Source organism: Phalacrocorax carbo, chromosome 17, assembly GCF_963921805.1.
Source record: "Phalacrocorax carbo chromosome 17, bPhaCar2.1, whole genome shotgun sequence".
NCBI lineage: Eukaryota > Metazoa > Chordata > Aves > Suliformes > Phalacrocoracidae > Phalacrocorax > Phalacrocorax carbo.
In genome coordinates this window covers 7,900,729-7,927,990 of record NC_087529.1, presented here as the reverse complement: position 1 = coordinate 7,927,990, position 27,262 = coordinate 7,900,729, and the positions used below count along the sequence as shown (strand labels likewise).

At 50.8% G+C, this 27,262-nt stretch overlaps 1 long non-coding RNA gene across 1 annotated transcript in view; it reads left to right on the top strand.

Moving 5' to 3' along the window:
• LOC135316119 (uncharacterized) overlaps nucleotides 1-11,615 on the top strand; it is a 281,933-nt gene extending 270,318 nt beyond the window's left edge. The window contains exons 4-5 of the long non-coding RNA XR_010375570.1: nucleotides 8,785-9,015; nucleotides 10,986-11,615. This is a non-coding gene — a long non-coding RNA (uncharacterized LOC135316119). The remainder of the gene's footprint in view (nucleotides 1-8,784; nucleotides 9,016-10,985) is intronic.
• The last annotated feature ends 15,647 nt before the right edge of the window (nucleotides 11,616-27,262 follow it).

Sequence of the window (27,262 nt, the reverse complement as noted above, 5' to 3'; positions counted from 1 at the left end):
CAAAAGCTGAGTCTTGGAGTGTGTCCTTTTCACACAAAGCAAATGGAGCTCACTTTGAGAAAACCCACAAAGGCAGGAGTGAATCCCACAGCCCTCGGTCCCAGCCTTCCTCGGCTGCACCAAAGCAAATTAAAAACCAATTGGCAAGTCCTCATTCACAATGGTCCAACAAGGGGAAAGGATGAGGGCTGAGTTCCGGTTCACTCGCTCCTTGATGGGAGAGGGAAGTGGCACGTGGCTTTTGTTTGTCTTCAGCCTCTGTTCAAATTAACAAAGCATTGGACATTGCTGCTGCTGGTGGAATTCCATCAGAAATAAGAAAGCAGTGGTGGCAAGAGACCAGCTGGAACACTTTTTGTGCCCATCAGATGTAGATTGGGGTGTCTTAGCATCACCTTCATCTCGTTGTCCTCTCCCGTGGCCCCTCCCAGCATCATGCCCATTGGAGATGGGGATGTCTCATGCCTGAGCTCTGAGCTGAGACGTGGCTATTGTAACCTGCCCCAAACCACTCAATGACACATGAGCTCCATTTTCTCTCAGAAGGGACAAACTCCAAAACAAATTTTTTGTGAAACAAGAATCTTTTTTCCCTCCTAATTACAGCCACAAAGTCAGCTTTTATTGGTGAGTTTGGGGAGGTTTTCTGTGGAAAAGGTGTGAATGGAGACCTTTACTTGCCTCCCACTTCCATCCCTATTTTTCTGTCTTTAAAAAAAATTCTGGTCTCCATGAAAACCTCATCCTACCTAACGACATCACATTGCTGCTAATGAGAGAATTCAGCTATTGTCATTTTGCCCTGGGATGGCTTCCTTGGGCTCAGCATGATGTCACAGGCAAGGAACAGAGAGGCTCACGGGAAATGAGAGATGTGCGGAGGATGGAGAGGAGATTAAATTAAGCAAACATCCAACCCCGCTCAGTCCCTCCACAGCTTGGACCATCTCAGGGGTAGCAGTGTCCTCTTGCTGGTGCTTCAAGGTAGGGCTGGACCTGCCTTCCTGAGAGACGGTGCTCCAAGGAGATGCAGTCTCTGAGATACATCATTAGGCTCATCCCCTGAGCATGCAAACAAAGGGCGTAATTAGGTGCATCAAGGTGCAAACCAAAGGGACTCAGGCCATGGATGGCTGCCTCCCTCCATAGACATGGGACATAGCTTCACGTTCCCAAAGCTTCACGTTCCCAAAAAGCCCAAACTCTTGAGGTGACTTAGTGTCTGGGGAGTGGATCAGCTCCCAGACCATCCAGATGACCTTGTGCCTTGTCCTAACGCTCCAAACTGTCTGCACTCAAGGTCTGCAGCGTCCCAGCTCTCAATTTCCTTTAAGCTGTCCCAACCAAGTTCTCAGCTGCTCTCTGCTCTCCCACCCCAGGCCAGCTCTAGCCCCGCCGCAGCCCCATGACAGCGTGCTCCAGGGGACACTCACCACCCCGCAATGACCCTTTCTCCATCAATCACCATCACATTTCCCGCTCCCCTTTTCACCTCTCCCCAGATCTGAGCCATCAGGACAATTTTTCTGTGCTTTCTTTGCAGCCCCAGAAGGCAAAACGTATTAAAAACCATGACTGTACATCTGAACTGTTGTGTTTCTCACTGTTGTTTTGAGGGAAAAGGGCTGGAGCTTGTAACTGTGGTGAGTAAGCAGCAGTGAAAGAACGAAGTTAATAAATATGAGCAAAAAGGGGGGAGATGGATCAAGACTTTGCCTTGTCAGACTACACACACAAAGTCTCCAACAAGTACTGTGTGCCACGGTACTGCAGGAGATGTGACTTTATTGCCCAAACCTCTTACAGAGAGCTAGTTTTTCTCAGAAAAAAACTCCTTTTTGCGCAGCTCAGAGAAGAAACAGTAGATTCACATCAGTCTAACCCGCTGATTTTTTCCCCATCTCCAATATATTATTTCTTCTGAAAAGTTATAATTTTTCCACTTAATCCACCAAGCTCTTTGTACAGTATTACGATGTGATAGTACATCCAAGGCCCATTTACAACATCACTTCTGACAGCACAGACACCAGGGCTCTGTGTTTAGGAAGCTTTCCTTAGCTGAAAATCTGTTCTGGTTGGATGGCTTCTGTCGAGAGAGACCAGTTGTCTTGGTCTCTCACCCTCCCTTACATCTTCCAAGACACTTCAAGTGAACGCTCAAGGCCTCACAGATTCACAGATTTGTAGGGGTTGGAAGGGCCCTCGGGAGCTCACCCCGTCCCACCCCCTGCATGAGCAGGCACCCCCAGAGCAGGGGCACAGGGCCGCGTCCAGGCGGGGGGTGGATGTCTCCAGGGAAGGGACCCCACAGCCTCTCTGGGCAGCCTGTGCCCCTGCTCTGGCACCCGCACAGGGAAGGGGTTTGTCCTCATGTTCAGGTGGAGCTTCCCGTGTTCCAGCTTGTGCCCGTGGCCCCTTGGCCTGTCATTGGGCACCACTGAAAAGAGCCCAGGCCCATCCTCCTGACATCCACCCTTCAGATACTTATAAATATTGATGAGCTCCCCCCTCAGTCTTCTCTTCTCCAGGCTGAACAAACCCAAGTCTCTCAGCCTTTCCTCACAAGGGAGATGTTCCAGCCCCCTGATGATCTTTGTAGCTCTCCGCTGGACTTGCTTAAGCAGTTCCCTGTCCTTCTCAAGCTAGGGAGCCCAAAACTGGATGCAGCTCTCCAGATGTGGCCTCACTAGGGCAGAGCAGAGGGGGAGGAGAACCTCCCTCGCCCTGCTGGCCACACTCCTTTTCATGCACCTCAGGGCACCATTGGCCTTCTTGGCCCCAAGGGCCCGGTACTGGCTCAGGGTCACCTCGCTGCCCACCAGCACCCCCAGGGCCTCTCAGCAGAGCTGCTTTCCAGGATAAAGTCCAGAAAGTCCAGCAGGGAGGACTGCACCCCTTCCCAGGATGAAGTGATGCAGCACCTTCCTCAGACAAAAGCCAAGCCAGTAACTGGCTGACACTCTGTTTTGCCTACATGGGTTGTATGGCTGAAATGGCAAAGACCTTCCCCCCACCCCAGTGCATGGAGCAGGCTGAGTCCATCTACATCTGTTCAAGTCCAGTCGAGAAGGTTGGACAGGCAGGATTTTGATTTCTGACTCTGTAGCCCATTGAGTTTTCCCCCTAAAGCACCACACTGAAGCTGCTACCAGTAGCCACATGCCCAGGAGCCAGCCCTCTTTATGGTCAACTGCCCAGATTTAAGTCAAAAGTACCTTTGGCTCCTTTGAATGTCAACCCTTTAGCTCAGCATCTCCATGCGTTATGCTGAGGCAGGACTCTCCCCTTGACATACAAAGCCTCTTCCAGGCCAGCCCTAATATTATGTCCTCTGACAAGTCACTCACAGTACCAAGATTTTACTTGCTGAGTCCCTTAATTTTTGCTTTTTAGCCAATTTCTCCTGTTTGACTTGAGCACAGAATTTTTAGCTCATTGGGCAATGGCATGTGGTACCAGACACCAATCTGTGCTTGCATGGCTCATGGCCAGCAGCTCTCTTCTTCGCCAAGGGTTGCATCTGCATTCAAGGAATCGCACCCCCGGATGATGGCTTGGGATCCTCTTTGCTTCCTGGAGTCTTGCACAGCATAGAGATTGGTACTGGGAACAAGGTGTAATGAGAACAGTCACCCAGCAATTGTTCTGGGAGATGTGGTGTCCTTCTTTTTACTCTTTGTATCGAGCTCGTAGCTGCAGATGAGCCCAGCTCAGACAATGGATGGCCTCACAGCTCCATGGCAGAGCCATCATGAACTCAGTACCCAACCTTCCCAGACAGACCAGAACATCTTCCCCTCAAAGTTTTTGCATTACTAGAACTGATACAACCCAGGCTGTCTTTCCTGGGTCACCATTCACATCTTCTTATGGTCCTAATTCTGTATCACCATGTGATGCAAGGTGATCTCTTCCTCTGGTCACTGAATGCCTGGGAAGCAGATCTGGTGGGAGATGAACAGTTTTCTGGCCAGAAACCCCACATACCTCATAGCTCATTGCAGGAATGAGCCTCCGCTCACCTCCCTGCTGGACTTCCTGGCCGGTGCAATAGCAGAAGACCTGCCCTGACTGCCAGCAGCCTGGGACCTCAGCTGGACAGCTGGGGACCAGCTCAGCCGGGGAGGGCTGGCCCTGGGCTCCCGTGGCTGAAATCAGAGTCCTCCTCTGCTTCTCTCCCATGCACATCCTGGGGAGTGTCTTTGCTTGTCTCACCTTGAAACTGGACTAGCAGAAATTGGGTGCCCCAATCTAGGAGCAGTCTCTTGCAGGAGCCCAGGGCAAGAGAGTGAGCCCACCACAGTGGGAGAGGGTGGGTGAAATACTCAGGGTGCATCAGAAGCCTTTTTCCCTTTTCTTTGCCCTAAAACCCAGGCGGGGTCATTGCAAGATTTATTAAAGATCCCAGTGATCTCCTCCAGCTTTTTCGTCCCTGGCTGGGCTGAGCAGGTGGGTGGTAACTGGAGCAGATGCTCCGGAGTCGAGGATATTTCTGTCTCATCTTGATTGCTCAGAAAGCCCTTCAGAAACCCTTCCCCTGATTTATTGCCCTGCTGTCACTGCTTGTCCCACTCCTCCAGGAAGAGATCAGAGGCTGAAGCCAGAGACCATCGGTTCCTCCCCAAATGGGGCTTCATTTCCCCCAGACCAGGGAGGATTTCTTCTCTCCCCAAGACCACTGCAAAGCCAGGACATGCCATAATTTAAGGGAAAAAACAAAGGTTTAAATCACTGCATTCATGAGGGAAACTGGTCCTTTAAGTGCAAGGCTGGGCTGAGCCTCACCTGCAGCCTCCCAGGTGATGGGCTGGGGCAGGATCAGGTGCTCCTGGGCTGGCTGGGAGCTCTCTATAAAAGGGGTCCCTGGACTCTTAAAAGGGTTTTGTCTTCTGGGTGGTGGTGAGTACATTTGGTGCTGCAGTAACAGAGACCTATTTTTGTCAGCCTTCTGGTACTGCGAAGGGGACAGGCTTTTTTTGGGGATGCTGGTGATGCTTTGCTCTCATTTCAGATGAAGGGGGGGGCTGTCAATTGCATGACTCAGGGTGGTTTAAGGAAAAGTGCAATGAAAATATGAGGGTGTTGGCTCCCACGTCCTGTCTGTCCTGCTGTCAGGGTTCATACAGCTGTTTCCTTTAGCTCAAAAGTTGATGCTGAAAATACTTATGAAAATTTGGGGGCGCTAGCATCCCATATTGCCTTATTTTGAGCTTTTCTTCTGTGCCTTGTTTTTTGCTTGTTTCTTTCTCCCTGAGCAAAGAGGCTGCCAGGTGCTCCCCTGCTCTGTAACAGGGATTTCCAGCACCGGGGTTTGGGACATGCTATTTGCTCCCTGTGGGAGGTGTAGGGAAGCGGGCCTGAGGAGGATGAGGCTAGCAGGGATGAGCAGACCCTGCCTGAGTCAGAGCTGGGAAAGTGACCCCTGGGAGCAGGCAGATTTACATTGGCCCCAGGCTGTTCTGGGTCTGGCAGAGAGAAATAGTCCTCTTTTCCCACCCACCGCCTTCTCTCTGCTGGCTGTGATGCAGGAGCCACCCTGGTCTCCAGCCTAGAGCTGCTGATGGGAGGCTTTTTGCTCTGGGCAGCTGAGGCATCCCTTGTCCTGGTCCCTGAGATACGATCCTGGGCAGGGGGGAGAGGAGTTGGGGGAGCAGCATGATGCTCTCAAGCTGCATTTATCCTTCTTGCTGCTGTGCACAGAAAGAGGCCAGGTCTGGAAAAAGGCTGGATTTTGGGCTGGACCTGGTACAGTTGTTGTGGATCACCAGCCCATACAGAGCAAGAGTAAAAAGCAGCAGGAATGTGGTGGTCTCCCCTCCATGCCATCCCTGGGGAAACTGAAGCAGCAGACAGATGCCTGTGTGGTCATGTGCTGCATCGTCTCCTGCTGCTCCCTGTTGCTTCCCACACTGAAAAGAGAGGGTCCAGGTGGCTGTAATGCAGAGGAAAAAAAAAACATCAGGAAAATCCACCCTGGGGATTTTGTTCTTTTTTTTTCCCTGCCTGTTCTTCCCCATCCCTGGTGCTATTCCCTGTGGCACAGCGGACACTGAGTCCTCGTTGGACTCTTCAGAGCAGCCCCCATGACTGTGATTTAAATGCTTTCTGGATGCCGAGAGATCCAGGTGCTATTGGACTTTATCTATAATGACCCTCAGGGCTGCCAATCCCCAGCTGAGCAGAGAATTACTCCGAGCAATGTTTCCTTTCAGATATTCAATTTTAACTTCCTCTTTCTTAATTTAATTCCATCGTTCCTTCATTTCACCCCCTGGGAAGCGATATCACATCCTGATATCCAGAGAGAATTTGCTTTGCAGTCTTTAATTTGGCTCTGCTATTAAAAGGCAAAGAAGAGGCAACACTCCAATTTGTCTGACGGGATCTTTGTTAACCTCTCTTGTTTCACCCCCCTTCCATTCTTCCCAAAGCCCCAAGTCCATGCTGGTGGCAGATTTAGGAGCTCCTGGTGCTGTGTCAGGAGGGGGCAGGATGCGGCCCCATGTCCTGGTCCCCATCCATCCTGCTTGGTCCCTGGCGCAGGGTCAGCCCCTCCATCAGCTAATCCCTTAATGCAGTCTGCCACAGCGCTTCTGCCACGCTCCTGTTTCCGGAGTGTTTCTCTTCCCCCTGGAGCTATTTTTATGAGGCCTTTGTTACTTCCTAATTGTCCAAACCAATCTTCCACATTTCTCTTGATAAAGGCAGATTTTTAAAAGCAGTTCAGCATCTCAGCCATTTTAGAGTCATCATCTGCTTCATCCCTTTTATTGTTTAGCAAATGGCCTACTTTCACTCAAACATTTTTATTCCCCACCCCCCCACCCCCCAAGAGAGGGTTGATTTTTTTTCCCCCCCTTTTTTAACAGCTTTCTTCTACCTCTTAAATAATTCCTCTTACATTGGCTCTTTCTACCTTTATTATTTTATTCCCACCCATTTCTCTGCTGGGCCAGTCTCTGCAGGCTCTGCCTCTCTCCCAGTGCTGGGACTTGGGTTTGTTTATTTCATTTCCTTTTCCTTGCAAACCTCTTGGGTTTGGGGGTTTGTTGCATTTATTGAAGAAGGGGAAGCACCAGCACTGGGTTTCATCCATCCATGACGATGTTCTGGGAAGTGCAGGGGGGCGGTTGATGTTACAGTGGTCATACAAAGCAGGATTTGGATTTTTTACTTTTCCAGCCTTTTTTAGCCAAAACATGTCACATATATCCACTGTTCATGCACAGCTGCAGCCCTTCTCTGGTATTTCCGAAAGAACCAGTTGTTGGAGGAAAATTCCAACCACCCCCCCAGTCCTTTACCCAAGTAAAGAGGGAATTTGGCCCTAAAATAGAGCCTTTGGAGCTGCCTGGGGATGACTGTCAGCCTCAGAAGATTATTTCCTATCAGAGGGAAAGAAACAGAAAGGAGAAAAAAAATATATTACTGCAAAACAGTTTTGTTTCCAAATACTGAAATATGGGGCATGACGGGAAAGGGAACTTTTAATCTTGGAGGCAAACAAACCCTTTCCCTCCAGCTGATGCAGATGAGATTGCAGGAGGCAGGTAGCAGATAGGACAACTTGTAACTATTTTTTAAGTGCTTTTTAACTCCTCACCAGCCCTGCTGGGTCCCAGGGCAGCTTCCTTTAAGTTGTAAGGATACAGAGAGCCAAAAAAAAAAGCCACCCCCAAACCCCAGTGGTGATGCTGAATCCCACCCTGATCCAGCTGAGCCCTGGATTGATGGTCTGGGGGGGGACCCACTTTGCTATAAACTTGACAGAAACAGGAGCTTTTGCATTTGCTCTTTAAGACAATTTTTTTTATAAGGGAAAAAAATGTCAGGAAGATTAAAGTTTAGGTTTGAAGCAAGCCTTTCTGTTAAACCTCCTGAGGATTCAAACTGGTGTTTCCATCACAAGGTTTGAGCAAAGTCCTTGGCTGCAGTAGCAACATTCAGTTGGATTCCAGGTGTAACAAGTGATATTTTAAGATTAAAGATATGTGCAGCACATCCCTGTGCCCATGCAGAGCTAAGTGGAAATGGCAGGACAAGCACGTCGGTCCTCCAAGCACATGTAGGCGGTCTCTGTGCTGGGGAAATGTAGGGCAGCATGTCCTGTGATGCCTCAGTGGAGGGTGAAGATGGAGGGAGGGATCCAGCTGGTGAGGACCATGTGTGCCCATGGGCTCCTTGTGCCTGGCTGAAGCCTCTTCCTCCTTCTGGCCACGAGCGTGGGACAGGAGGTGACTGGGTGGGTGAGAAGGCTGCAGAGTGGTGCAGCTGTGTACTAGTCAACAGAGAATCCACACAGGAGAGCAGTGCTGTGATGTCCCAAAGAAGGGGAAGTTTCCTCTACCAGACTTGCCCCAGAAGACCCCAGAGTACCCACTGCCAGCTGGAGTTTCCTTACTGGTGGCTTCTCCACTGGCTAACGCAAATGCTGACCAAGGCTTTCCCCTCTGGGACTGCTCTTAATTGCCTGTAGATTCTCTGACAGAGGAGGAGAACACGCTCAACGAAGCCTTTTCCTCAGCAGGACCATTAATTATGTCTTTCACTCCTCTGCCAGGCTGCGGATCCTCACCAAGCTTGTCGGAACATAATTCTCTTCAGATTCCTATTATTACTGTCAAATTTGGTTCAAATTGCCTCGTAAGGTATAAAAAGACAAGGGAAGATGCGCCGGCTGTCTCAGGCACAGGGAGAGTGATTGCATAAACCTCTTTTCCTCAGGAAACCAGGCTTATGGAAACCAAAATACCCTTGTTTGTTTGTTTCTCTGGTGCTCAGCATGTTCATCCTGGCATTGCTGAGGGACGGCAGCAATGCAGCCACCACGGCAGCTCTCCAGCAGGCAACAGCATCCAGGGACCCTCCTTCCGGGGATGCGCTCCCGTGGTCTCGGAGTGCTGCCAAAAACCCCTCCCATCAGAAGTCCATGATGAATGACCTGTCCTTGAGTCACAGAAAAGCTCCTGACCAAACCAAGCCCTGAATTTTTTGCTGAGCTGGAAGGACATGGTGAGTATCCCAGTGGGAGATGCCCTCTGCCTCCGTTTCACACCAGGGGATTAAATGGATTTTAGCTATAGGATAATTTCTTCTTCCCCACCAAAATAACTTCTGTGGGGTGCAGAGCTTGGTGCTTTCAGGGACCAGGTGCAGCTTTATTTTGAGGGCTCACAAACCAGTTAATTGGGCATCTCCATACCTTCCCTGGGATGCACTGAAGTCTCTGCTCATATGCAGTGTGACACTTGCCATCTGCAGAAAAAAAGAAGAAAAAGTCCTTTATAAGGTTAACCTCGGGGGAACAGTGTCCATCCTTTGTCACCTCCCTGTCTCTGTAAGACTGCCGAGGAGGGTGGGAGCAGCCGGCTGGGGCTGAAAGAGGGATCCTGAGTGGCAAGATCCATCTCAACTCTGCAACAAACTAGAATAAAAGATTAAATGTTTTCTCTCCCTTTTTAGCATGCCTTATGCCTTATTTATGACTCTTATTGAAGGCGGGGAGTGAGCACAGGGACGTGGGCAGAATAATGCACTGGCTAAAGGTGGGGGAGAGGAATTATGGGTGAGAATAACTATTTGCAGTGAAGCCAGGGCTCTGCTGGGTGGTGTGGTGCAGGGACAGGGACCTGCCTGGATGGGGAGCATCCAGGCTCATGGTGAATCATGGCTCAGGACTTACAATATGAAAGGTTTGAAGAGAAAACAGGGATTTGGTGGTGGGTGAGGGCTGGGAGTTGGGTGCAGGCTGAAAAGGAGGCAGGGCAGGAACCTGAGGGCAGCTGAGCTGACATGACCTTGGCCAGGCTGTGCCTGGGGATGAAAGCATGTGCTGGAACATCCTGCAGAGTACTGGGGCACCCAAGGGAAGGTGAAGGATGAAGAACGATAAGTGCTTACCAATCTGGGAGGACACCTTGTATGGGCTGCTTGGCCCCTGCAGAGGGACTGACAAAGCAACTGCAAGGAAAACCCCCTGAGCACTTAGAGGCTTTGCTTTTCTCAGCCCATCCTTGCTGTCTGGGTTGCAAGGCTGAAGCTGAGTGAATGGAGAAGGGAGATGGTTGGGATGATGGTGCTGAGCTCCCCTCTGCTGCCTCAGGATCCAGCCCTGAACCCAGTGTGCAGCTAATCTAAACCCTTTTCAGAGGAAAAAAACAGAAGCATCTCTTCCTTTTGGAGTGCTTCACAGCTTGCAGAAGTTGTTTGTGCTGCTTCCCCCCGACATGGAAAGGCATGCATGCAAACATGAGCCCTCGCTTCCTCTGGTGTAAAGTAACCTCCCTCTCCCAGGGAAAGAAAGCAATGAAATAAAATTGTCATCCTCCACAAAACACCAGAATACCCAAACCAGCCAAGATCCAGCTCAGAAATAGATCACTGGGCTGTTAGGTGGTTTGATATCGCTCTCTGTGTGTGGCTGTACACAGGGGAAGGCAAGGCACGGTAGCTTTGTGTGCATGAGTAGTTGGATGTGCCCACGTGCCCTTTGTAATTGTGGGTGAGTGCTGGCCTTGCTGTAAATCCATGGTAAGGGACTATGCTCCACTTTAACGTGCCAAGAGGTTGGAAGTCTAGAAATGCTGGAAACTGGGATACCAAGGTGCAGTTCACGCAGCTGCTCCGTATGGAAGCCTAGCAGACTGAGCCTAATGCTTCTGAGCAGATGTTGCTCATTCCACTACACCAGAGCTCACCTGCCTCACAGATGTCGCTGCTTAGTGAGCAGCTACTTTGCACTTATTCCCCTTGCGCTGTGGGTCATCCTGGGCCTGAATGATTCAAAAATATTCATGGACTGTGTAGCCCAACATAAGTCAAAGGGTTTTGCTCTGCCACGTGGCATTGGGGAGCCCTGGTCCAGCAATTGACTGAGAGGTGGGTTTTGGGGTCTTTTAAAGTCCCTTTTAAACCTGGGATGAAGCAGCAGGATTGGTATATTCCTCAGTTTTCCTCCACCAAACTCTGTCTCGGGGCTTTAGATGCTGCAGCCACGAGATTCACCCACCGTGTCGGAGGATCCATGCAGGATGCAGTCTGAGAGCCCCCAAACTCACTGCACACAGGATGCTTCAGTGCCAACAGCTGGTCTTTTTCAGATGCGGGACTTTGGAAAGGAAGGAGCATCCTACCTCTGACATCTCCACTGAGCCGTATTATTAGTTTTGGCGATTAAATAGAAACCCGTTTGCAGGTGACAATGCTGTAAAAATAAGTAGGTACCAGAGCCGACATTGTGAAAATAAGGCAGGAGAACAGAGCTCAGGCAGCATACATAATCTGTGGGGAAATAAGTGTGTGAATAATGAATGTGCACTGGAAAAATAAAATACATTATTGTGGTAAAGATAAGTCTATTAAAGTCTTGCTGCAGTGCCTGCGCTGGGACACCTGATAGATTACTGAGTTCTCCACCTCAAGGTGCAGCTCTCTACTCGGCTGCGTGCCCCTACCTAGGCATCCACCTGGTGTGGGCTTGCCAGACTCCCCCGACTCACCTGAGAGGGACACCTTGGACCTTCTTGACCACTTTTCCTGCTCACTGTAAGTGTTCTGCAGCGTCTTTTAGCTGAGTTAAGGGAATCGCCTACCAGGATGGGAGTTGGGTGCAGCCGGGAACGCTGGACCCCAGGTGCCCCCCTCCCAGTGCTGCAGGGCTCAGTCCCTGAGTGCTGGTGGGATTTCTGTCTAATCCCACTGCAGGCTTTACCCGCACACATGCTCAGCCGCCCAGCATGGGGACGGTGTTGCACCAGGTTTGCTTTTGAAGCGGAAAAGCTTTCTGCTTGCCAAATCCAGAATTACCGTGCTCGGCTGTGAAAGGCAATGGGACTGCCAGAGCTCGGCGATCACCCCAGCATCTCCACAGCCAACTCCCTCTCTATTTTTTTCTCTCCTAAAGCCACCCATTGTACCTTCATCTAGGACTGAACTGACGTGAGATGACCAGAGCCCAGCAAGAGGAGGTGGTGAGGGCTTGAGGGTCCTGGCGGGCTTCATTCCTTCATCACCATCCTCTGCACACACCTGGGCAGGGAGTCCCTGGGGTGGACACTCATGTCCCGTGGGATGCCCACAGCCATCTCACATGCTGCCCTGTGTTGAGTCCTTCTTGTAGAGAGACCCTAGTATTACAAACTCTTTTCCTGCCCCAGCAGCCCCACAGGTGGTGGCAAAGGGAAGGACATGTGTGTAGCTGTCACTGCTCTTCTGGAGGATAAGAGCAACCCCTTGCTCACTGTCTAGGCTTTCTTCAAGCTCCAAAGCCACCCGAGCTTAAAAGCTGGGGTGATATTGGTAGCAAAAGCTGCTTCTCTGCTCCGTCAATCACAAAGCAGCGGCAGCCAAGGGCATGGTGTGCCCAGACCTCATGGGTGGCATGTGTGGGTAGGGACATTTCCACACCTCGGGGCAGGCAGGCAGCTGGCTCAGCCCCATCCCCAGGCTCAGCCCTGCAGTAAGCTGAGCCCAGCTTTGCAGCACAGGCAGGCTGCCCTAATTAAAAACACCCAAATTAACTGATGCAGTGCTTTTCTATCATGGCCTCTCCAGCTCCAAGAAGAGAGTGTGTTGTTCTGCACTGACCTGAAATGATTTGTCGGTGGCCAGTTCAGCTGTGACAGGGACTGGTGTCCGCTCCCATTATGGCTTTCCCTTCTGATCTGAGCTTGGTTTCCCTGTTTTTTCCCAAAGAAAAGGGTGTTTGTTCATGCTTCTCTGTCAGCAGGAGGAAATTTCCAAAGGAGCAGTCACTTTGAATCAAAATCTTTCCCTTCTGAATGGGCCGGTGTGGTTTGGGTAGATTTTGACCATTTCTCTTTTAACTTACTTCTCCCAGATGCAGCTTGGGCAAAGTGGAGTGAAACAAACAGGGTGTGGGGCCACCCTTGGGTGCCCTCCCACTGTGGCAGGTGGGACCCTGGGATAGCAGTGGCTCTGGGCTTTGAGGAAGGTATAGGTCTCTGTTTGACATTCAAAGAGCAAGAATTGCTTCGTTTTAAATGCAAATGCTTTCCCTAGCCAATGGAGACCTGAGGATTCATCGCCTTGCCGTGTCCAAACCCAGGCAGGATGTCAGTGCTGAAACAATACAAGCGACACCCAGACCTGGGGTTCATGGTCACTTTAGTCTTGGAAAACTACTTCAGATCTTGGTTCATACGGATGCCCTGGTGAACTCAGCCCCTAAATTAGCCACACAGCTCCATCGCCCACTGAGAGGAGGGTGGTCACAGCTTCAGGAGGGTTGATGGACCACCAAAGCGCCCCAAGTTGGTTTTTTGCCATGTGCGTGAGCTGGTGATGTGCATGTGCTGGCTGGCAACGGAAGCGCTGCTTTTGTAGGCATTGCCTGAAAATGAGGAGGGAAAAAAAAAAAACACTAACAGGGTGGTGGGGAATAGGTATGAATTGCACACAGAGAACTTCACAGGAAAGGCGCAAAGTGTAAGGATTTACAGGGGAGGAGAGTGTGGAAAGGTGCCCTTGACGCCTTTGGCTTTGAAGATGGGATTGGAGACTTGAAGATTTATAGATGGTTCAGTTTGCTTTGGCTTGTTTTTTCTTATTGATAGGTTTTTTTTTTCTTCCTTTCAGTAGAATATTTTTAACCTGGATTCTCTTTTTCAAAGAAGGTGACAGTTGGGAACATTTTATTTTTTTCTCCAAATCCTTTTGGAGGAAACGGAAAGGAAGGCAGTGCCTGGGGCTGGGGCAGCTCTGGCATGAAGGATGCCAGCTTGGACGGGTGGGTGTTTCTGAACTTCCTGAAGAGCCTGTTGGTGAAAATCTGGGCAACTGGGCTCTTAAAAGTCAGATGCAGGGAGGTAGGTAGAGATTTCCAAGCAGAAAAAACCTCCCATCTGTAGAGCCATTTATCTAGCCATGAATTTCCACTTCCATTTTCTCCTCCCCAGCCTTTGCATTAAGCAAATGTCTATAAATCTGAATGCCTAAAACCCTGAGGCTTTTGGAAAAAAAATCCAAGATCTAGTCACCTCTCCCACTGGAGCCAGCCAGCTCGCTGCTGCCAGCACCCCCAGCCCACCCGACTGGTGCAAATCCGCATCGTGCCCGGGTAGCATCACCCATGGTGAGGCCAGCTAGGGGTCCGTGTTGTGCCTGTGCTTTGTCCCCTCCAGCCCTTCTCCCCAGCGCTGAACTTGCTCCCTACAACAAATGTGGAGAGTTTTACTAGCAGCACTTGCTCCTGCTGGGAACAGGTGTGAGCCCTCCCAGCGTGACCCCCCCCTTCAGCTCTGCTCTGCGGGAGAGCAGGGGCAGATGTGAGAGGACAAGCTGCTGCTTGATGTTGATAGCCCGTTAGCTAAACTCCTGCCTTGTGACAGATCAAGGGAAGTGGCTTTGGGGTCTTTTTCCCCACACTTCAGTCTGGAGCCATGACAGCTCAGGCTACAGCTGAGTGTTTATCACCACAAATAGGGCAGCCGGAGCTGGGAGGCTCTTTATGCTCTCAGCTGAGGCTCAGTACTGGGCTCTGATGGGGAGACTGGGAGGACCACGGCACCGATGCCCCAGCGAGGCGCTGCGGGGCTACAGCTAAGTGGGGTTGCTGCAATCGATGTACGCATGCAAGCGTGCATGGAGGAGCAGCTGAAAGCAGGGCAGGGAAATCCTGCTCCCATCTCGGCCACGTTGCTGCTGGGGCTGCTGCACGGGAGGGCTGTCAGCTGGGAGCCACTGCAGAGCACGTGTCTGCTTTGACGATGAAAGGTAGGACTGGTGAACTCTCTGCCATCATTGGAGAGGGAAATCTTTCAAGCTGGGCTGTGTAGATAGCTGCCCACCCCCAGAAAACACCATGTACCCATTCCTATATATGGTTCCTGGACTCCTACAGACAAACAGCCATCCCTCTGTCCGTGCAGCTGCTCTCACTGGCAATGAGGCTGTGAATAGGGCACAGACTGACACTGAGCAGAGGCGGGATCTTAGCCTGATCCTGGGACTGTCACTGTCCTTCAGTGGTTTGTAGTGGGAAACTGCACCAACATGATTATCGTTCTGCTGAAAGGCAGAAAAAGAGAGAGATCTGGATTGGGATGGTCGCGCAACCTTCAGGAAAGGGCAAGATAGCCCTTACTGGGCATGTGAGCTCTGCTGAGCATGGTTTCCTTGCTCTGAGCTGAATCAAAGGAGCTCAGGGATGTTTTTTTAAAGCAATTTGGAGTATTGCACCTGATCAAAGCACTCACTGCTGGTGCTGTGCCCAGAGGGGAGCCCAGGTTTGCTCCATCCCAGGTTGATGCTCGTGGTCTTGATGGCAGAGCCACAGTTTGTCTTTCTCTTCTGTGAGCTGCTCTCCTCCTGGGAAGGTGCTGGGAAGGCTTCTGTGGCAGAGAGGAAGCACCAGCGCTGGTTTGGTGGTTGAAGAATGAGTTTGATGCACATTGTGGGATTTGGGGAATTGCAGGGTGGGGAGGGGTGGTGGAGGAAATAGCAGCTAGGAATATTGGGGGTAAAATAACATCAATAACAAAAAGAGAGCAAGAAGGAAATCAGCCAGGGCTGCCCGTCAGCTTGCTGATTTAAGATTCACTTTGAAAACCTATTCCCCTTCAGGGGAAACACGTGCCTGCCCAGCTGGCAGCTGACTCCGGCACACTGCTCTGCGAGAGGCAGTGTCCTGCTCCCTGGAGGAGGCGTTTGGGCAGGGAAGTAAGTGATTTCAAGAGCTGCCGGTGTGTCACAGCAAAGCGGAGTTTTGCAGTGCTGAATCACTCGGGGAGAAGAGCTGGGCTGGCAATTCCAGCTCCAGCAGCCCCATCGCACCTTGACAATGGGGTGCGGGGCTATGGTTGCTCAGGGCTTTGTGCTGGGAGTGCAGCCAGGGCTTCAGCTTGGGGTGGTCACGGGGAAGGTGCCGCAGCAAGTCCTGGGGTGAGGTCTGACCTCAGTGCAGGAATCCAGGAACATCTCCCCAGGAAGAACTTCAAAGGCTCGCCCTCCTTAAATACCTTTCCTCCTTATAGCCTCTGCTTTGCATTTGTGTTTTTCAAACACCTCATAATCACACTAATTAATACATTCTGGGATAATTCTTCCTGTCTTCCATCAAATTTAAATTAGTATTTATTAGCATATTGCCATGTCTGTGTTGTTTGCTGAAGTCCAGCATAACCTTGTACTTCATTACGAAGCAGGAACTATTTCAGAAATGAGCTGTGGCACTGGAGAGCAGCGAGCTGCACAGGATGCCTGCCTTTATTTTCCTCACAGATCATTAGACCCCTTCTGGGTACCAGAGTGGCATCTTTCTAGCACCATGCCCAGAGTGAAATTCAGCTGCAGCCAGCCAAGTCATAGTCTGCATTTTCCCCCAGGCATTTGGGAAAGCTTGAAATCACGGTGGTGAGGCCAACGTGGTCTCGTGCATCTGGTTAACCCAACCAGCTTTCCCTGGGGATGCTTTGCGCTGTCTCCCCAGAGTGAGCAGGACATGGCATTATCCCGCACTGGTGCCAAGTCCAGGCTCCCCTTCCCTGGCCACGTCCTTCTCCCTGGGAGGTGACACCGTGAGGTAAGTAGGGACCAGCTAATGTTGTTTGAAATCTCTCCCTGCTGCCAAGAGGGTTGATTTTGCACTTTGCTCCTCTCCTCTTCTTGCTTTCCCTTCCCTTGTGCCAGCAGCAGTGATGGGGTAGCTGGGATCAGGGGGACAGGACGGGCACTCAGGTGGCACTTGGACTCCCCAAGCCCATCTGTCAGAGCCAGGCACAAAGCAGCTCAAACACCCTCTTGCTTGGTCCTTGTGAAGGCCCAGGAAGAAGGAGGGTCTCTGGAGGGGGTCGGGTCATGGCAGGCTCTGTCCTGGGGAAGGGGTTTGGCACACGAGTCCATCAAACATGGGGGAGGTGGATGTTTAATCTCTTTGACAGCCAGATTTCTGTGGCTGGGGGGGTGAGAGGGTTTGGAAGCTTTATGACACATTACTGAAGATTTTGGCCTTTAGGTTTGGGGGTCAAAAGCCCCCCTGCCTTGCCACCTCCCTGCCACCCTCAGCAAGTGCAGAGAAGGTGCAACAGGGGTAGTTGAAAAGGCTTAAGGATCTTTTTGGCACATTTACTCGTGTCCCCTGGGGAAATTCCCACTGCAGAGCAAAGCCAGACCTCCCTCCCCTCCCCTCTCGCTTTCCTGCTCCCAGCAATAGCAATAGCTGCAGCTGCCGTGATCGATTCTTGGTGTCAGCGCCGGCCCCCAGGCGCCGGGGCAGGTCAGGCAGCCGTGCCCCCAGCGCTGGCCGGGGTGTGGAATAAAAGTCAACCAGATAACCGTCAAAACCATTAATCATAATTAGAGGTGCCAGGGCAGGTCAGAGCAAATATACCCAATCTCATCTCGGCTGTCGAATCAAGGTCTTGCAGGGCTGAGCCCCTCCGTGCCCCGGGTCAGGCTGCTCTGCACAGGCTGGGGGGACATGACATAGCCCCCGGGAAGGGGCAGAGAGAAGGTAGGGAGGCTGGAAATTAGTGGGGAGGAAGTGTGCAGAAGTATTTTTTAAAATAAAAAAAAAAAAGAAAAGAAAACACATATATTTGAGCCATACCCTTGGTGGGACTGTCACTGTCTCCACCTACCTTTCTGTCCCAACAGCAGCAGCTCCAGGATCACCATCACCTTGCACAACCTGATGCAGAAGTCCCTGAATGGGCCAGAAAACAGCACAGGTTACCGCATCGCACTGAGATTAACACTATCCCTATTATTTTCCAAGCAACGGTTGTTTGCACGAAAAAATCTCAGATACTTTTGCCTCTGGCTGATCCATTCCCCCATTGCTGCACTTCTCTCCTGAAAACATTCCCAAAATATTCGTGGGGCTTTTTTCCAGCTGTCTGGATGGTTAGAAGGGCAAAAAAATGATAAAACAACTCCACCAGCTGCTTGGAGCACGAGCGCTCTGCTGCTGCTTTAGCTGTATCAGCTTGGAAAAATGTAACCTTCAATCAGTTTAAGCCCCTAGGCTTGATGTAATTTTATTGCTGCCTTCTCTCTAAGGTACTTTTACGGCTGCTATCTCTAAGTATTTACAGAGGGGGAGAGCAGAAAAGTGAGAAGAGACTTTGCTCAGTTTGTCCCCAACATGGGCAACAGCGTGAGTGTTGGCAGATGGGGCTGTTCCCCTTGTGCTTCGGTGGGACCCGTCCTGCCCACTGTCATGGGCAAGGAGCCTGCTTCCGCGTCAGCAAAACCTCCAGCCTCAGCAGGGGGCTGGTCCGTAAACCTCGCTGTCCTGGATCTCCCCTTGGGGTGGAAACTGAATTTGCTGTGGGTGCAGCACCTCGCAAGGATTCTCTCTGATCTCTGCTACCCCTTCCATCCCTCCACTCTCCTCTTTAAGGCCCAGCATCAGGATCCGGGGCGGGGGGGGCGGGGGCGGTGGTCCACACTGGGGACGAGCAAAACTGCAAACTGGGTTGTGATGCTGCATGAGGAGTCATGTGTGTCCCCACGCTGAGCTCTCCACATGCTGCCAGCCCATGAAAACCGCAGAGCTGACGGCTGTCTAATGTCAGTTTATAACTGAGTTAGACTTTGCCTCCGTCTCTGTTCATAAAAATTAGTCTTGGACAGGTCTCTGAAGCTTAAACTGTCAGAAGTGCTACATTACGTTTTAAAATAAATCAGTCAATAAATCAAGTGCAGAATAAAGAACAGAGTTAGGCGTACGCTTAATCTGGAGTCAGTGAGACAAAAGGACCTGCTTAAAGTTAAGCATGCGCTTAGCTGCTGTTTGGGGTGGGCCAAGTCTGCTGAATCCAGCCCTGCAGAGAGCTTTTTAAATATAGCTAATTGCACATTGTGTGTAATGGGCAAGTTCTCACCTCCAAACTAACCAACAATTCAGTATTAGGAATGTTCTTTAGCAGTTGATGCAGTTGACACCGATGGTGCTCCGGGGTGGTGCCCGTTCCAGCTGTATTTGCAAGGTCGGTAGGATTTTGCTCACTCTATACATAATAAGTGGTCTACTAAAGCAGAATGGCGGCTGCATTTCAGACACCTCATTTAGAGCAGGGATAAGCCATCTCCCAGTGGGATGTGTCAGAGTGGGACCCACATGGCAGCCAGAAACCCAGCGGGGACCAGAGCAGGGAGGGTAGAAGTGATGGGACCCCTTGTCATGAGCATCACTGGCCTGCAGCTCTCCCTGTTTATCCTACACCCTGCAAACGAGGTGGTTTCTGCGCTGTTTCTGCTTGCCTCCTGCTTCTCCCTAAGTGCAGTGCACGCTTGGGGGGAATCCCTCCTGCCCCTGCTCTGTCGGCACCCGGGCAGAATCGTCATCACCCCCTCTCCTCCTCCACTTCTCATGCACTCCTGGGCTACTCAGGCTGATAACTCCGGCAGTGTCCCACGTCTGAGGGCAGTGCTGTAGTGGTGTCTGGGGATGCTCAGGCGGGAGGGGTGTAGCAGAGCCAAAGTGTCCCACCTGGGGGCTGCAGTGACAGCCTCAGCCTTGACTCTTGGGGATATTCATCCCCACTTGCTTTTAACCTGAACCCCATGAAACAGCTCATCCCAGAGCCAAGGGGCTTCAACTCCATTCAGCTTCCCTTCCCTTGGGTAAAACCCGGCTCAAACCCACCCTGTGCACATGCAAGACTCTGACTGTCTAAATGCTTTTTGTAACATACTTTTTACCCCAGCCTGCAGCTAATTGAAGTTAATTTACCCACATAGCCTCAGATCTACCACATCCTTCTCCAGAGCCTGTTCTTTCCCCCTTCCAGTCATTTTACAATAGCCTTTTATGGACTGAAATGCTCCAGATTTGAGTGGCAGAGATAGGAAATGACCACAAAGTGACAGAAAACTTGTCCTGTGATTTCGTAGGTCTCCTTTCATTCCATCCCTGAAAGGCACGAGGGTTGCCCACCAAACTGATGTGTTTTCTGCCAGGTGAGTCGTGAGCAGCGCTGTGTGTACAGAAAGCCCATCTGCCCACCCCTCTGTCCAGCCCTCCACCCATTGCATCTGTCTGGCCTGTGCAGAGGCAGGGCCACATCTCGCCTTGACCATGCAGATGAAGGTATGGTTGTTAATGCAGTAAATTAAATTCATTAATCAAGGGGGAGGGGAAAAAACCTGAAGGGAAGAGAATTCATTCGTCCACTTACTGACATGTCTAATGATGCTTTTGTTTGCCTGCATCTTCATTTTTGTCTTGCCTTACAGACACACACAGAGGAATTTCAGGATGGAGCTGAGTTGGAAATTCCAGCAGAAGAAAGACAAAAATCCCCATCGCTGCCTCCTTTTGCATCCTCCAAACTGGGGAGGTTGCTAAGTGACAGCATTTCTGCTCTCACTAACTCACTGCAAGAACCTGAGCACTTAAAAGCAAGAAAATGGCTATTTAAGGACATGATAACTCATGTTCTTCAGTAGCGACCCACAAACAGTTTGTTCTGAGATGACTGGGGATATTTTCACCCAGAAATTAAACATGGAGGGGATGAGTAACAGCTTCAGTGGGAACTTGGCTTTGTCTATACCTTGTCTGCAAACACGTGCTGGGATGTAGACTGTGCGCAGGGACTTGCACCACACATATGTGGAGGGATTTTAACCCAATTTGTGGCCACTGACCCCAATGGGCAGAGTCCGGGAGGGGCCACGCACTCATGCAAGGAAGTGCAGGACCTTGCTTGGGGACAGTTGTGCGCCATGTCTGGGAGTCCAGTGCCCTGGGTCCTGTCCCAGGCGTGATGCTGAAGAGCCGATCCCAATTTTACTTGCAACACCCAAAACAAAGGAGCAAGGGGAGCTTGCTCAAACTTTTGCAAGCTTGCCGCTCGCTTGGCTTTACCCAGGCAAGCGCCTAAGCAGGTTGGCCGGATTCTGTCTCCTGTATCCCACGCTGGCGGCCCCGGTGCCCATCACCGGCAGCAGAGCCTGAATGCAATCAGCCCGGCCGCTTCACCTCTCCTCGCTGTCAACCAGCTCCATTTATTTTTTTTATTCCGCTGCTGTTGGGATTGCTATTCTGTGATCCCATTTAAAATCATTGATTTACCACAGAGTCCTCAATAAGCAATTTGGAGCAATTGAAGCTGTTATCTTGCTATAGATCACATGGTGCTGGGAGTGGGGGGAAGGGGGAAGGAGAGGAAAAATAAGAAAGAAAAATGGCTGGAGCTCCCCACAGCCAGCCTGTATCTGTCCCACATCGCATTACACATCTCTGAGCCCATGGAGGTCAGGTGGTGGTTTGTGCGTCATGGTCCAGGAGGGGGAAGAGGGTCTTTGCTCCCTTTATTATTATTATTATTATTATTATTATTATTATTATTATTATTATTATTATTATTATTATTATTATTATTATTATTATTATTATTGTGTAACCCAGATTTACCAGCGCAGGGAGCATGAGCTCGGGCTGGGACCCAGGGGCTTTGCAGGGCGGGCAGGCATGGCGTCTGCAGAGCCTGTGGGACAGGGGAGACCCCCAAGGTGGGTCCTGAGCGTCAGAAACGGGGAAGGAGCTGGGTTTTTCCACTATTGATGGGCAATGACCACAATCACGGATGTGAGCACTCATGAAAAGTGTAGCACAGCCCCATGCACCAGCGGTTTCATTTCTTCCTCAGTTTGGGTTCAAATGTTTCTCCTCTCTCTGCTGGGAGGAAGGTTTGTAGCCCAGGATGCCCCCTCCTCTCCTGGCTGCCTTTGCCTCCTGTGTCTTCTGCCATGCACTTTGATAAAACACCTTTTTTTGAACCACCAAGTTTTTTTGGGGGGGGAAGAAAAAAGAAATTGCAGCTTGATTACAGGGGAAATTTTCCAGCTCTGCATCAGTGAGCTGGGAAACAAAACATTCCCTGACTACATTAGGCAAATAGCAATTTGCAGGGCCATCAAGGAGAGGATAAAGCATCCAGGCACTGCATGCTGGGGGCTGTAGTTTTTAGCAATAGGTTTCTGATAACTTCATAAACCTCCAGAAAGGAGTTCAGGTCTTCAGAGTTAGCGATGACCCAGTCCCAAAAGCACAAGGAGGACAAGATTTAAGATACCTGTATCTTCTCAAACACAGTCATTAGCCATAAGAGCCTAGCGAAACTGCCCCAGAGATATTTTTCTTCCATGGTAATGGATGGAGAGCTCTCTCCTGGTCATAATCCACAATGCAAAGCCTAAATACAATATCAGGTAATAGAGAGAGGACCTGGCAAATGTGTGCACTGCAGTGATTTGAAACATATTGTGAACATTTTGAGTGCGGAGAGAAAATAAACCGGTTATAAAACAGCTACCTGAGAGCCACAGTAAAGATGGCTTTAAAAACACACTAATGAAATGATTCAACTGCTTTCAAGAGGGTTTGGGAGCTCCTGTATGGGGGAGAGACGTGCAGGAGGGTGCTTGTGCCCTGGCTGCATTCAGTGTGCGGACACTTCATCTAGGCAAGGCGATGCCATCAGGTATGGTGAGACCAGAAATGATGGTTCTTGGTGAAATGGCACTGAACTTGTTGCTGCCAGTCCCAGAAAGCCCTGGTTTGTCTCTCTCACACCTCCAATGCTTTCCAAGCCCGTAACTTCTGCTTAGCCTAGCTGAAACGGAGATGAGCTATGATGCTTCTCTTGTGGATTCATACCCAAGAAAATACTGTCTGGGTTGTTACCCCACGCAGTGTCTCACGTGATCCCAGCCAGCCGAGAGGGCTGGGGGACACCCAAAAGCCAGCAAAGTACCAGAAGGAAATAACTCAGTAAAAAATAAGCTTGCAAGTTATAAAGATCCTCAAAGGTCCTTTTTTTATCTGGGGGTAAGAGGGAGAACTCAATGGCAGTGTCAGTATTCGATGAGCTGGGGCAGGCAGCTTTCCCTGTGTTGTAGGACCCACTGCCTTTCCACCTCTCAGAGCCTGGATGGGAGACTGATTCCTTGAAATCTCCCCCAAATGGGATCATTTCCATGCTGGAGGGCCTCATTTTGGCTTCAGGAATGCTCCTCCATCCTCAGGCCCTGCTCCTGCACCCTCCCCAGCTCCCCTCCAGTTTTTGTTGGAGGCACTTTGGCATCTCTAGCTGTTGGTAGAGCTGAGCCAAGGCCAACCCTCCTCCCCGGAGACCTCCACATGCTCAGTATCTCTTTCTCAGTTGTGCCAACAATAGCTTTATCTTGGGTTTTTCTTCTTCCCAGTTCTGGAGCAGTTCAGAAAAAATAAATCACTTTCCAGAGACATCATCTGTGCTCCTACTCTGTTCCAGTCAAAATCAAAAGGGCTTGGGTTGATAGCCAGCTTTTTAAGACAAAAAATAAATAAATGCAATCAAAGGACATGTCAGGGGGGAAGAAACTTCAGATCAAAAGATCGAAGTGGCTTATTACAAGCCAAGAAAACATGTCAAAAGGAAATTTTTTTTTTTAATGTGTTTTTTCTGTTCTTTTTCTCCTGGAGCGTCTTGGTGTTTTAGCCATGAGTGATTAGGTGAAGCAGGAACAAATCTGAAGGACTTGGAGCAAACTCCTGGGGTGCAAAATGCCCATTGCTCCCAAAACAGCCAAGGACATGCTTTCCCCAGCTCCCAGCAGAACCTCTGCCATTGGCTGGTCCGACCTCTTTATCTAAGGCTACAAGATGTGTCCTGTGAAGCTGAAATCACACAGCAGGCTGGGCACACTACTGACAAGCCTTGCTGCAGCTGGTGATTTGGCTGGGGCAGGCTCAGCCTCAAGCCCCTCTACTGAGCCTGGGGCACTCGGGGTGACACCACCATGGTCCCAGGTCCCTTTTGCACTCCAAGGAGCATTTGCTTGGGCAGCTTTGGGCTTCACATGACTCCAGACTGGTTTTGTGCATGCCTTTCTCCATTAGGAAGCAGTCACCCTTTGGGGTTTGAACATTACCGAGGTGAGCCGCATCCAGCGATCGATGGGGAGTAGTGAGGAGCCCTTCCTGTGCTGTAGAAAGACTCTGTGAGACACTGGGACCGAGGACCCGGCTGGGGCAGGCATCTCTACCACCATCACCTCTGCCTGCACTTGCATTTTGGTTTTTTTTTTAATTGGTTGATTGGTGTGTCCTTGTCGTTTGTGTGTGTGTGTGTGTGTGTCCAGCTTATTTATCTGACAGTGTTTACTGAGCCTCATCCCAACAAGCAGCAGTGTTCAGCAGGTCCCTGTAGGCATCTGGGTCAGGGAGAGGTAATTTAGGCGAAAGCAGCCATTCCCCATGGATCTGCCTCTGCTTTTAGATGTTTCTGAACCTCCTAGTCAGTGCCTAGAGTGGCTGGGAGGAATCAAGATCAGCAATTTGGGGCAGGGGCGATGGGTGGGCACATGGAGAAGAGGCACAACCCACATGGAGCAGAGGCATGACCCTCAGCAGCCACTGGAGAATCCACGGTGGAACTCAGACCAGCTCATGGATCTTGCAGAGGTGATGATGGGTGCAGGTGAGCTGGGGCCAGCTCTCGACGGGTGCTTCTTCTTGTGTCCCCCCTCATGTCCCCTCTCTTGAGCTCCCTGAAGGACTTGGGCTCCATAACCCAGTGGTTGGATTATACCAGTCTAGAAACGCATTTTTTTTCCGTCCACTACAGATACAACTCAGAGAATCCTCCGCATTCACTAAGTAATCCCAGGACCATTTGATAGCAGCCGCCAGCAGGAATGAGCGGCAATTATTCCTCATTTTGTTTAACTGTGTGTGCAGGAGAGCCAGGAAAGGCAGTGTCTCTACACACATCCCCCACAGACCTAAACTGGGCCGATGTTTATTAATCTGCTCAGCGGGGTCCTGCCGGGCAAAATGTATTTCTCCGTTGAAACAGAAAGAAATAGGCTCCCAAGAACAAGCAATATTGTTTACATGGCATTGATCAGTGCAGAGCTTTTGCTGGCTCAGCAGTTTGAACCCCTGGTTTTCATCAGCGGAGTGCTTAACCCCTGGCTAATTGGATTTACCGTCGTTAGTGTGATCTATGCTGCCTCCAATTACTCTTTGCACCACCCCGGCTGGGGACCCACCACTTTTGACAGGGAACCAAAAGTCCTGAACCCCTGCAAGGTTGTGGTGAGCAAAAGTGTCCTGGTGTGTTGAGACAGCAGCTCCCTGGTAACCAACGGTGACAAAGCTGGAGCTGGGTGGAAGTTTGGGCTGAGGAAGGTTTTTATTTGCGCTAAGTTGGGTGTAATTTTAACTGTCCTAAAGGGCATCTTGCAAAGGACAGAATTAGACCCTATAACTCCAGGAGGGGGACAGAGAGGGTGTGAAAATTGGCTGTGATTAACTACATAGAAGTGAATTATTATTGCATTAATTAGGCTGCATCTGAGACTGCATCCCTGAGCCTGCGTAGTCACAGGCTCCCCAGTGGGGTAAGGATATAGTAGCGTCAAGGTAAACTGAAGCAGAGATGGATGAAGCCATTTCCCAGGGTCACCCAGAGGAGCTTTGAGGGACCAGGGCTCTGTGCCCTGTCCCTATCATGCAGGATTGTGACAGAGATGCTGGTCTTCCCAGTTGCATCCCAGTTTGATCCATTTTTTTCCCTCGAGGCTGAGCTGGTTTCCCCCACCACCGAGGTCCCTGTCATGCAGAGCAGTTCTTTTTTTGGGGGGGGGCAATGAAGAAACAGTGACAACAGAAAAAGCCATAAACCAGCTAATTTGCAAGGAATGAGGAGCCATGATTTTTTTCCTGCATGGCCAAAGGGCTTCATTTTCCCTGGACAGGTACCAAAAACCACTCAGTGTTTTGGCCCCAGAAGTGCAGAGACCCCAGGTGCTCGGCTCTCCCTCAAAAGCCAAACATCTGGGAGGTGCTCTCTCCCACAGTGGGCAGCCTCTCATGGGCAAGACGAAAGGCCCCAGCCATGCGCAGGCCCTCACAGCCTTGTTTTCAGTCATGGCCAAGAGAAACCCTTTAATCAGACGTATCGCAGAGCCTCAACAGACAGGTAACTGGGTGCCATTCACTGAGCCGTGTTGTGGAGGGGAGTCAGATAAGATGCTCTTTCATGACCTTTAGATCCATGAACTAACAAAACTGGGGCCTTTCTTTGGCCACACTGCTGGGACCACCAGCAGCATCTGCTGCCTGCGCTGCCTGGCCCTGCTGTGCGGGCAGGGACCGGCCAGAAATAGCTGTATTTAGCAAAGCACCAGCTGGGCACTCGCTGCGCCCCTCTGTGGGGAGTGATCCCCCTCCATCACCGTGGGCAAGCGCTCCTCGCCTGCTCCAGCACAAAGTCCTCCCGCTTCACCAGGCTGGCGAGGGGATGTGGCTTTGCTGGGCACAGTGGTCCCACGTGGCTGTGCCAGTGGTGCCCGTGGTTCAGCCAGCGCCGGAGCCCCACAAGGACACCTGGGTCACCGCACCGGTGCTGCCCCATGCCAGGCACGATCCCAATGGCAGGGTGGGAGCAAACTGCGGGAAATTACTCCCCCCGGTGCTGAGTCAGTGAAATGAAAATGAGTGGCTTCCCTTACGGGAAACAGTGAAGCTTATTTAAAATGCAATGGTGATTAAAAGGGATCTGCCTCTCCTAATGCCATCTTGATAATATCTTCACTGAGGCGCTTGAATGAAAGCCCAGAGCAGGTCTGGGGAAGCAGCCGCAGCAGCTGGGAGCATGTCTCTCTGTGCCAAATGTGGGGCCTGGCACCGTAGGGGACCTGGCCGTGGTGGAGCACCCCTTGGGTGACGGAAGGATGGAGCTCGTGATTGCCCATGTGGCTCTGTCCATGAGCTCCATCCTCCCATTGCCCAGAGGTGTTTTGATTTTATTTACAGGGAATTTCTGGACGACAGGGAAACTGAGGCATTCCTGGAAAATCAAACCCTCTTTCCCTCTTTCTTCCAGCCCAGGCACTGTGGTATTTCAAAGCCGAACTGACCCAGCTATTGATTCCCTGAAGCTGTTATCCACAGTATACAGCCAAGGGTTTGGAAACAAGCTCTGGATCCAGGAATTTATAAGTCATCTCAGGAAATTCCTGGAAAGGGCAGGGAAACCCTGGAAAGGCCCTGGAGTTCCCGGCAAGCCAAGGGGAGTCCTGGAGAACAGCAAAAGTCCCCAGCAAGCCCTGAAAACCTCCTAGATGGGCTCCAGTCTCAGCATCCCTGGAAAGTGTTAAGGAATTTCTAGAAAACACAGAGAAGTTCATAGCAAGATCCTCAACCCAGGAACTGCTGTTTCCTGGGTGTTTCTGGTTTTCATGGACCTAAAACCTTGCGGAGACTCCCCAGTGCTCCCAAGCGTTTCGAGGATCTGCAGCC